The 11,857-nt window shown below is 52.3% G+C and overlaps 1 non-coding gene across 1 annotated transcript; it reads left to right on the forward strand.

Moving 5' to 3' along the window:
* The first annotated feature begins 2,154 nt into the window (after positions 1–2,154).
* Positions 2,155–2,236, forward strand: TRNAS-CGA (transfer RNA serine (anticodon CGA)). The gene has a single exon. It is a non-coding gene; the product is annotated as a tRNA-Ser (tRNA).
* Positions 2,237–11,857: the final 9,621 nt, after the last annotated feature.

The following is an 11,857-nucleotide window of genomic DNA, read 5'->3' on the forward strand; positions in this document are numbered from 1 at the left end:
CTGTGTGCAAAAGTCCAGTGTTGGTCTGACCAATGTTGTACAGAGATAACACTAGTGCCCTATATCTAGTCACTGTTCTCCTGTCTGTACATCCAAGGACAACGACAGCATCGCACGGGCATTTCATGCTGAGCTGTTTGTCCATTATGACACCTAAACCCTTCTCCGAGTCACAGCAGTCTGGCCTTGCTCGTTAGTAAAGCTCAGTGTGTTTGAATGGCCACAGCTTCCCAAGTGTTCTGTAACATGCACAAGGGATTCCCCTCCTCAGTCACCTTCACCTGCTGCTGGTCTCTTATCTCTTTCTTCTTCTCCAGGATCTGCATGTGTCATTGTGAGAGGAGTTCTCCTCCTCTCTTTGCCTGGGAGCGATGTGACCCCCCGGATGGACTGACCAAACCCAGGATTCCTTCAGCCTGAAAGCAGAGGGGAGCCTTCACCCGCTCCCTTTTTAAGGCTCCAGTCCCAGATCCTAAATTCCCTGACAAAGCACAAAAATCCACCCTGAGCCCAACTCCTCTCTCAGTGGTGATTTCCTTTCTCCCACAAATCTGTCCTGAGGACACAGCCCTGGGAACAGGTGAACATAACCCCTGAGATTTCCCTTCGCAGCCTGCAAGGGGCAAACGCCCTATTAAACAGCTCGGGAATGTCGTCTTTTTCTTTTCTCCTTTCAAAAGTAACTTCTTGTATTTCTAGTCTCTTTATATGACCCCCCGATTTGCCGCTTCCAATTCTCTGCTGTATACGCCAGCACTGGATCGAGTGAGGTGCCTGGACCCATCCTGTACTGGGTACATGGGGGACTTGCAGGATCAGACCCTAAAATCACTTTAGAGGAAAATTCTAACCCCACTCAACCCCGACCTGTTCCTGGGAGGTGTCGGTATTGACCCAGGCCGCCGAGCACCATGGAGTGAAGAGACCAATTTTACCAGTAAGTCAGACACCCCGGCTGCCCACTGCCTGGATCACCTCCCCCCAGGTGACACGAGTCGCCCTCCAGAGCCATTGCTGGGCCCCCAGGGACAGCCACACAAGCCATAGGGATGGACAGCTCCCAGGAATCTCGGCAATGAATCTTCAGGCCGGGGGGTTTCCCCTAGTGCCTGATTCACTCTCAGGGTCCAGCCAGCCAGCAGCTTCCACCCAAGGCTAGTGCGCTAACAGCAGCAGCGTGGCTGGGGGGCTCGGCCGGTGACTGGGGCCAGTCGTCTGAGCATGAACCCAGCCAACCCCAGGAGATGGACCCAAGTCACCAGCCCAACCCACCACGCAGCTGCTGCCACTACCCCATTAGTGCGTGAGCTCCCATGGACCACGCTGGGGAGATACCCCAGCTGCAGGGTGGATGCCCCTGAGTGCCCGGCAGGGCACAGCTCCTGGCTGCCCTGCCCTGCTGAGTTCTCTACTAGGCTGGGTGGATCTGGGGCCAAGGGTGCTGGGTGACAGGGGGGCATTGGCTGTGGGCTGGGACTGTCACTTCCTCCCCTGCCCATCTAACAGGATCACAGCAAACGAAACCAGCTCAGCCTGCAGGGGAAGAGTTCAGTCCAGGGCCTGGTGCATTCTGGGAGCAGGGACGGTGCAGAGAAAGGGCAGATACAGGGCAGCTCTGAACACTCCGCGCAGAACTGCTTGTCCTGACCCACAGCCCCTGTTATCCCAGCCCTGGGCTCCCCTCTCACTGCTCTGCCAGTGCCCCTAACTCCCGATCCACAGACCTCCCCTGCTGTATCTGTGACTTCTGCTACTGAACCACCAATGCGCTGACTCCTCTTGTGAGACATTTCTCTGCACAATACTGCTGCTAATCCAGCTACTGACTCCAGGAAACATTTTCCTTAGCCTAGTTCTGTGTGTCACTGGTTTCTATAGCAAAGGCCAGTCCCTGGCCCTGTGGCCCAGACATCCTCATTCACATCAAGCTTCAAGTTGAGAATCATTTCCCATTCCCGATCTGTGGGAGGGGAGACTTTTAAACGCGCTCTCTGTGCGACTGCACATGGCTAAGCAAAGAGAACAAACCCCAAATCCCCCCTGTGCTTTGGGAGCCAGGTTTGCGGTGGGAATTCTGTAGTTCAGATGACTTCATGCCTGGGCATTGTGATTCTTTACCAGTTTCTCTGGCAGTGGGGCAGTTTTGTCCTCACAGCCGTGATGGCCGAGTGGTTAAGGTGTTGGAGTCGAAATCCAATAGGGTTCCCCTGCACAGGTTCAAATCCTGCTTACAGCAAGGCCTGTGTTTTAGCTAGTCTCTAACACGGGCAATACCTCTCTACAACCCCTGAGACACTCTCAATTCTCTCCCCACCCCAATAAATCATGTTCTGCTCCTTTCATAGAGATCCCTGGGACACCACCTCACACTGTGTCCCTGAGGGGTCAGGCAAACTCTCAGCACCTGAAGCCTCTGCCACTCACCTAGTGCCCCCTAGATCAGCCATAGTCCTGGTTCTGCTCCTCTCTCTAGTGTGTGAAAGAAGCCAAGTCAGCGACTCCATGGGTGCTACAGGGCTGCAGAAGAAACAGAGGGGAAAAAAAAGCTGCCCAGCACGCCCCTGCACCTCCCACCTGCTAGCAGGCCTGGCCGACAAGCTCCTCCTCTTCTGCTTCAGCGCCTCCCGCTGGCCATTGAAGGGGTGTGCTGGAGGAGTGAGGAGAGAAAGGGGCGGGTTAGGAAGAGATTTTGATGGTTTGGGGGCAGGGCCTGAGGTGGAACAGGCATTGAGCACTGCCCGGGAACTCTCAAAGTCAGCAGCTCTGAGCGCAGAAGCCTTCCCTGAGTCTGAGCTGCCAGGATCCCTGCCGCAGAGCAGGTGCCACAAGTCTCAGCCTCTCTGTCCCACACATGGCTCTGGGCACCACCAGGAATCATTTGGCTCCTGGCACACAAGGCAACTTAAAAGCTGAGTCCCTGGACAGCAGCTCAAACCCTGGCCCCTCCCATTAAGAGCCTGATGCTCTACTGACTGAGCTAGCCAGGCTTGCTAAGAACCTCCACCCCTCCTCTTCTTCTCCACGGCCACTGCCAATTCCTCCTCCTCTTCCTCCAACCTGCACCTGAGAGTCACTAAATCTCCTCACCTAGACAGCCAGCCCGTCCACTGCACCCCAATCCGCCATGCCTGAGCCTCCCTGCCAAAGTCCTGCACCTGGCTCCATAGAATTAATTCTCACGTGTTGCTGGGAACTCTACTTCTTGTGCCCAGAGAGTCTCGGCCCCCCTCAGTAGAAGACCTGAGAAACACAGTGTCTGCCTTTTCTAAAGAAGTGCTTGGAGGGGCTATTTTCATGTGGCCTAATGGATAAGGGATCTGACTTCAGAGCAGGCATTGAGAGTTCAAGTTGCTTCATGGTTGTGTTGCTGCAACTTTACCTTCATGCTGAAAGTCCTGCTCCCTTCAGGGCTGGAACCTCTTCTTGGCGGCTCAGGCCAATGCTCTGGCTCCAGCTAGAGCCCCGGGAAGGAGTTGGGGGTTGGGTGTCACAAAGGCTGGGGCATGAGCCCCAGGTCCTTCCAGTCTAGCCTTTGCCCTTCCTGACTTGCCAAAGATAATGGGCGGCTGCCCGGGCTGGCGTGTAGAGCAGTTTCCCTCTTCCAAGTGTGCACCTGCCCCTGTGCTTCAGGGGGTTGGTAAATAGCACCTTGGGAGCCTGGGTGTTTCTCTGCTTCTTGCCAGCTGGGGAAAAGCCTCTTGGGGTAAAATCTCCTGCCCCATGGCAAAAGTGAGCACTATGAGTGGGAACAGACAGAGGCCACACCAGGGGGTGGCCCTGCTTTCCTACCTTCTTCTGATGTTGGCCACAGAGCATCAGCAGCTGCCCCGCATGCTGGTCTGTGGGTCGCTTTCAGTGGGTGTTTGGTATGGCAGGGAGCAGCCTGGCCGGGGGTCTTTGTGGCTGTCTGCTGGCCATGCAAGGGCATGGTCCTCCCCTCCTCTTGTCCCACCTTCAGTTGCTCTGTGGCTTATAAACCTTCCCTTGGAGCTGTCTGCACCAGCCGCCTCTGCTCTAGGTGTCCGGAGGAGGGAAGGTGTGAGGGACTCCAGGCTGGGCTCCACCCTCCCTCCTGCCAAGCCCTGACTATTAATCCTGGCCCTGGCACTCCTTTCTTCAAGCGCCGTGTGGGCCAGAGGAAAGGTGTGGCAGCAAGCACAAGGGCCAAACTTGTGGGCATCGTGTGAAGCAGCAAGAATCCCAACCAGGTCAAACCACAGGACTACAGGCAGCCATAGCCACTTCTACACCCCAATCCATTGCAGCCATCTCAACCAACGACCTAGTTCCAGTGGGTGTGAGTCACTCAGCAGGAGGGAAAAGACTCACTCTTAAACAACTAGAAACAGGGAAATTGAGCACTTTGAGCTCCAGGGCTTTACCACAAACCAATACCAGATCCCACTGACATTTGAACTCAGATTGCAGGATTCAGAGTCCTGAGTGCTGCCCATTACACCATGGGGCCAGCTTGTGCTGCCTTCTCTGGCCATCGGTGACCCTCATGGGGCTGGCTCATGTAAGGGACTGTTGGCCCTTTACTAAAACTTAGTGGGGTTTTTGGTTGGCTAGTTCCCAGTCCCAATAAAAGGGGGAAGGGTCAATGGGAAATCAGGACTCTGAGACTGACATGCCCCTGGGGCAATGGTCACCAACTGGTAGGGAACACGTGAGAATTTCTTAATGGAGAAAAATTCCTGGTGAAAATTGGCAAAGCTGTGAAGATTTTGAAAAAATCCAGTGAATTTACACATGAAGATACAAACAGAGAGACAAACACACAGAGAGAAAGAGAAAATCACAGACTGCACAGGCCCGCACAGACATAAACAAAAACCAAACCCACACAAATTCACACAGCACACAGAGCCATATACACAAAAGGGAAAGCCACAAAAAATATAGAAAGAACAAATCCACACCAAAAAATCCAGCAAAAGCCCACAACAAGAAAGCACAAAACCCACATACCAAAAGAATACTAAGCAAAAAACCAATCTGTATGCAAAAATCATACACACATGCACCCAAAACTATGCCAGGCATCCACCAAAATCACACAGGACCCACATGCACATCAACACGACAGACGAAAACCACATCAACATATAGAAAGTCAGGCAGGGTTTGAGTCTCACAGAGAAGAGGGCGAGCACACATGTGGTTTGGGGAGCAAAGACTGAGGGGGAGTCAGGGGCAGTGCTCTGGGCTCTGCCTGACCCTGGTGGCTGGCAGAGAGCAGAGCCTGGTAGATCTATGGAATCTGCCCTGCTCTCTGTAAAGCAAGGGGACCTCAGTGTCTTCTGAGCTGCAGTTGTATTTTCTGTAAGGCAATCTGATTGGCAGAACCCATTTGCTTAAAGAAAACTAGTGCTTTAGGTGAGGTTTGAATTCACAACTTCAGCATCACTCCACTCAGGACGGCTACTATAAGTCCCGTACACTAACCCATTGCCCCTCTGGTTCCCAGCTGAGGGTCTTGCCTCCTTGATTCATGGATGGATTAGGGGTTGAGGGGGTTGCACTAACTAAAACAAATCAATATTAATGGCTGCTGAATGGCAGCAGCAGAGGTGGGGAGCCTCCTTCTGTGTGATAGAGCTGGTTCCCACCTTCCGTTGCTGAGGGGAAGGTTGGTGCTTTGAGCCCACCCGGGGCAGGAATGACCCATGGGTGAGATTAACTGGACTCAAGAGAAGGGAAGGGAGGGGAAGTCTTTTCTATTCCTGCCTAGCTCCATTGGTCTCCTGTGGCCCTTTCGGCTCTCTGCTCCTCTGTTGGGGAGATGCAGAGACAAGCCCCCATCTGGGTGAGTCACCGAGCGCTGTGTCCCGTGGAGTGTGTGTGGGAGAGGGGGAGGGTTGGATTGGGCTCAAGGGGAGAAGGTTGTGTGTGACAGTGTGTGGGGGAGGGGGAGGGTGTGTTCCTTAGGATATAAATGATGGAAAACACAGGAGTAGTGACAGCGAAGCCCCGTATCTCAGTGTTATGACCCTGTGTGGTGCTGCCGTTCACTTTCCCCTCCTATGGTCGCATCTTTCATTGAATCCAGCATTTTTTCTCCAGTCATCACCACAGAGGTGTCGCACATGCCTCAGATACAGAGACACCGAGGACTGGAACTGATTTCAGCTGCTGGACAGCTCTGCTAGGTCTTTATACATTTGCACAGGAAAATGCTGAGTGTTTAAATTCATTTCAACCATCCCCATTCAGCGAACTCCTGAACATACTGGAGATGGGTCTGGAAATCGATTTTCATTCAAAAAAATTTTTCAAGGGAATCACTTGGATTGTAACTAGGAACCTATTATCCTGCAGGGAAACATTCACCCACTGATCTATACTCGCAACAAAGAGTGTCATGTATAGCTCAGAGCAGGAACAGTTTTTAAGCTAGGGGTTACTAAACTTTCTCTCTATACAAACACCACAGCTTACAAACTCCCCACCCCCGCTCTGTGTCACCAGAGCACAACAACAACTCTGCTTGGAGCACACACGGCTCCCCAGCTCCCTGCCCGTCAGTCTCTCCAGCATTGCTCCAATCCCTTAAAGCAGGGTCTCAACCTCAATTTACCGTAGGGCCAGTGCCAGTCCTCCAATCCTCACAGTGGGCCAATAATGTCACTCATACCACTCAGAACCTGCCCCTCAAAACTCTGCCCCCCATCTGCCTAAGGGTCTGGGAGGGAGATGGGGGGAGGAGGTCTAGGGTTCAGGCCCTGGGTTGGGGCTGGGGATTGGGGTGCAGGAGGGGTGCAGTCCCTGGGGGGAGTTTGGGTGCAGAAGGGGTGAGAGGCTGGTCTCTGGGAGGGAGTTTGGGTGGGGGAGGGGTTCTAGGGTGCAGGCTCTGGGATGGAGTTTGGGTGCTGGGTGCAGGCTCCGGGCTGGGACAGGGGTAGGGGGAATAGGAGGAGGGATGGGGGTGCAGGCTCTGGGAGGGAGATTGGAGCGGGTGGGAGGGGGTGTGTGCAGGGAGAGGGTGCAGGCTCTGGGAGGGAGTCGGGTGCGGCGCTTACCTGGGGCTCCAAGGCGGGGCAGGCTGGGGGGCCTCCGCATGCTGCTGCCCCCAGGCATCACCCCCACAGTGTCCCATTGGCTGCAGGGGCTTGGAGTGGGGGCAGCGCGTAGAGGCACAGCTCTGCCCCACCTTGCCATGGGGAGGGGCCAGCAGCCACTGGAGCAAGCAGGCAGATACTGCACTGCCAGGGCCCCTGGAGGGGAGCGCCTGGGGGCAGCAGGTGGGGCCAAGGAAGTGAACTGGTCCCAAAACTGCTGAAGCCCCATGGGCAAGACCTGGGAAGCAGGACTGTCAGCCAGACAAACACGTTTAAGAGGAGGCGTCCCTCTCCCTGTCAAGAACTGATCTTCCTCCTTCAGATCATTGACAGCCTGAATTGTTCCTTATCCCAGCAGAGCCAGAGGATTGAAAGCAGCAACATCAAACCCCTGTGTAGCTTGCAGGGATGGACATAAACACTCCCTGGTATCTGAAGAGACGTTCAGCTTTGCCCTTGGTCAACTACAAGGTGAAAGGGAAAGGAGGTGGCGCCAGATATAAAAAGTGAAACATGACACATCATAGTTACACCCATGGTGGCTGCAAAATATTTTTATGTACTTCTTCTTATCATCAGTGTATTGTTTTCTCTGGATTCTAGGCCTTGACAAGAAATTTGTGCCTTGATAAAATAATCAACTGCTCTTGGTGAAGGCAATGGACTTAACACCCACTGGGGTGTCCCTACACAGATACAAGTACTAACAACATGGCTGCATTTTAGCCATAGTTTTTAATCAGGGCAATAAATTGAAACAAACCCCTGTTAAATCATTTCCCAGCCTGAGTCCTTCACCCACATTCCTTAGGGCATTGGGCCACCATGTGGACATTTCATTTGCTACCTCAATTTCACACAGAGACAGAATTTCCTTTGCACAGATCCATGAACAGCAAAACCTCCCTGTGTCTCTGGTCTGAGCCAGGGAACTCGATTCCAGTGAACCCTTCTCTCCTGCAGTGGCGATGGGCAGACAGAGGGGATGTGGTACCTGCATCCCTGACAGGGAGATATTGGCTCGGCTCTTTCTTTCTGCTGCTGTTGTTCGTCCATGAAACATCGAGGGTGAAATGCAAGGCTGAGTTCATGCACCAGCCCCCGGAAATATTTCAGTGCCCCAGAGAAAACATGCCCCCTGCTATTGGAACGATGTGCTGGAGATTTGACTAGGAAAGAGACTGTCTGAACTGTCAGAGTGAGGAATGAACAACATTCTACAGCAATGTCGTTCACACACACAAACAATCTCTCATCCTGCTCCAGCCGGAAGGGAAATGGGCAGGAATTCTCACTGTTCAGCCAAGGACACACTTACACTGATGCGCAGCCATGAGTGTGCTGGGGAAGCTGGTCTGAGGAAACAATTGGAATGACAATTCAGTGAGAACAGAATCATCATGTAGTGAAACAATTGTATGTTAAGTAGTTGTGGCTGAGTGGTTAAGGTGCTGGGGTAGAAATCCGTTGTGGTTTCCCAGCACAGGGTTCAAATCCTGACAACGTTGTTGTTGTTTTTGCACTTTTAGTATCTGGGCATCCACAGTGTGAACTGGCGCCGGATCTAGTTTCACTCTATCTACACTTAAAACACTGCTGTAGCTCTCTGGAGCAGACAATGACTGGAGGGGTTTTCCCATCCCTGTAATAGCTACATTGACAGAACAGTTCTTTCTTTTCTTTAGCACTATCGAACCAGGGCTTAGGTCACCTTAACTCTGTGGGTTGCGGTGGAGATCACACCCTGAGAGACGTTGCTCTGCCAGTTAAGTGCCCAGCATACACCAGCCCTTAGATTCCTCTTGGTATTTCAATGCAGGAACTGACCTGTGAGAGGAAAACATCAGCTCACAAACACAGAGACTGAATTCCCTGCATTTAATCTCCCTGCACTTTCCAGAAAGTCACAAAATTCAATTCATTCTTGCTAGGACAGAGAAAAAATAAGTGACACTAAGTTTTTGGCTTGGTTACATAAAATTAAGTGTTTAATTCATATAATAAAAAATCTGTACTGATTCCTCTAACTAACACCACAGCATAAAATAGGAACAGAGACAAATCGTGTCAGTGGAGGCTAATTTCGCAAATGATCTTCCCATTATTAATTGCCACGCTGCCCCCATTGGAGGTCTGGGCATCTCCAGTGTCATAGCTCTGCATTCACCTTCCCCTTAGAATTGTTCTCAGACATTCGCCTTCCTCTGCAGCATGGGGTACGGGGTCACTTGCTGGAGGATGAATCTATGAATCTATTCCCAAATTTGGAAAATTATGCAGTTCAGAATGTGAATAGTGACCCCGTCTCCTTCCTGCACCTGCTCTACATTGCTCCCCAGCAGCTTCTCCCCCTGCAGAGTAACCCCAGCACGGCAGTGCAGCCGCCCAGGGTTCAGCAACGGCCCCTGGCAAGGACAGTGGGTGCAGCTAACAGCACAGTGTGCCTGGCAGTGAGGCAGTTTAAAAAGCAACACTCCCCCAGAAGTACAGAGACTGAATTCCCCAACTTTAACATCATGACCCCCTGTAGAAAGCCATACGTGCCAGTTATAGTTTCACAGGGAGATGCAAAAATCAAGTGACACCCATTTTTAAGTTGAGTAAATAAAGTTGAGGAGATAGTTATTAACCTCACAAAAAAAAAGCTCATTTCCCAAACAATGCTCAAAATGTTACCAATTCCCACCCTTCCTCCATAGCAGCTCTGTGCAGTGTAACTGTTGTGCAGGCAGCTTCCCATTAAATGCTGTTGTGGGATATTCCCCGGCCTGGAAATGTATGAACGACAGAATTTGAAGCGCAAACCTGGCTCCCTGCACCAGGCAGGATTTGAGTGTTTTGTCCCTGTCACTTAGGGTTTGTCAATAGTACAGACGCCATGGGCAGGACTCCAGGCTCTGCTGGAGGGATCCTGGCACAGGTACTGGTGGAGGAGAAAGGATTGTAGATTCTGACCTGCCCTCTGGAGAGGAGCTAATAAGTGAAGGGGGCATTTTTAACTTCTCCCCTGCCTCAGTGTCCCCTGGGCTGGAATTGTACATTCCACAGGGCCAAATGAGGGGATGATGCCATTTGGTTAATGAAAACCAGTACTCTAGGTGAGGTTTAGAACTCACAACCACAGCATAGCTCCTCTCAGGACTGCCCTATAAGTACTGTGCACTAACCAATTGTGCCACTGGAGAACCTGTTAACTGTGATTCTCCCTAGGTTGATAAATGTAAGGAGTGACCCCAAAACATTCTCAGTGAGGTTGAGAGCAGATAGCGACAAGTGTTGTACTTGGTGGGGTGGATTCTTCTTAAGGCTTCAAGGCACCATTTGACCCTTTTGTTCGTCTCTGTGTAATAACAGAGCTGATTAAGACTCACTGTAGAGTCTTGCTGCAGACCAACAGATCTGAAATCACTGATCACCAGGTCTAAGCATTAGTCCTGCTTTGGGACAGTGTCTCTCATAAAAGAAACTGCCCAGTCTGCGCTAGCAGTGAGGCTTCCTCACTAACAGCTGAAATCAGGGAGAGCTGTGTGAAGTGCAGGGCCCCAGGGGTGCCTGAACAGGGGGGAACAACACCCCAGAACTTTTAAAAATGGGAGGGCTCTGCCTTGCCACTTTGTAATGACCGTAAGGGTGAGTGAGGGGGGAGGGGGCGGAGAGCAGTGAGCAGGAGGTGGGGTCTTGGGGGAAGAGGCCACACAGGAGCGGGGCCTTGGGAGAAGGGGTGGTGCAGGGGTGTGGCCTCGAGTGGAAGGGATGGAGCTACTGTTCGGGCTCTGGTGGCCACTACTTTTAGGGAGCCTGTTCCGCTCCTGGTGGGACCACAAGACGTCCCAGAGCAGAGAGGGGCCAGCAGAGTGGTGACAGAGTGGAACGGCAAGTGGCCGGCAATATGGCCAGACAGTGGAGAGAGAAAGGGGCTTTCCCCCCGGGAGGTGAGAGGTGAACTCTGGGTTTTCATTGACCCAGAGCAGCAGCTGTGGGTGAGGTGCAGTGAAGGGAGGGGCACATCCACAGAGCTTTTGGTGTCTGGATTTAAGAGCCGGAGGCAAAAGGCCACTGCCTAGAGGGCTGTGGGTGGGTGTTTTGCTCAAAGTGTTGTGTTATGAATCTTCATTGTGGTGTTTTCCCAAGTTAATACAAGGTGAGTTTCCTCCTTTTTCTTAAAGTTTCTTTTCTACACTCAATGCGTGTGAGTGGGGAAAGTATCGCCTCTTAGAGGCACCCAGTGGCCAGGGCTAGTTTCCCCAGGTTACTGGGTGGGGGCTTAAGCAGATTGTGTGTTGTATTGTTGAAGAGGAGCCCCAAGCACCCAGACAGGGAATTGTAACTTCAGCCTTCAGAGTAAGAGCCAGAGGTGCTGCCAGCTGAGCTAGCCAGGCCGCCTAAATGTATTAACCCCTTTCACCGCAAGAGCAAACACCAGGTACTTTTGCGCTTCTCAGCAGCTGGAAAAGAGCCTCTTGGGGGAAATCCTCCCCTCCTCTTGCCCCTCCCTCAATTGCTCTGTGGCTTTTAAGCCTTCCCTTGGAGCTGTCAGCACCAGCTGCCTCTGCTTCAGATGCCCAGAGGAGGAGAGGTGTACTGGGGTCCAGCCTGGGACTCTTCCTCCCTCCTACCTATCCATGACTATTAAACCTGGGCAAGAGGAAGAGGGTGGCAACTGGGCTGTCGACGTGCTCTCTTTCACATAAGTCAGTGTGACTTCTGGCCTATCCCTGCAGAAAGGTGTACTGCATCTGTGTCTGGTGCAAGCTCAGATCAGAGGAATTGGAGGCTACCTCCTGCCCTCCACTGGT

Source organism: Gopherus flavomarginatus, chromosome 9 (assembly GCF_025201925.1).
Source record: "Gopherus flavomarginatus isolate rGopFla2 chromosome 9, rGopFla2.mat.asm, whole genome shotgun sequence".
NCBI classification, from domain to species: Eukaryota; Metazoa; Chordata; order Testudines; family Testudinidae; genus Gopherus; species Gopherus flavomarginatus.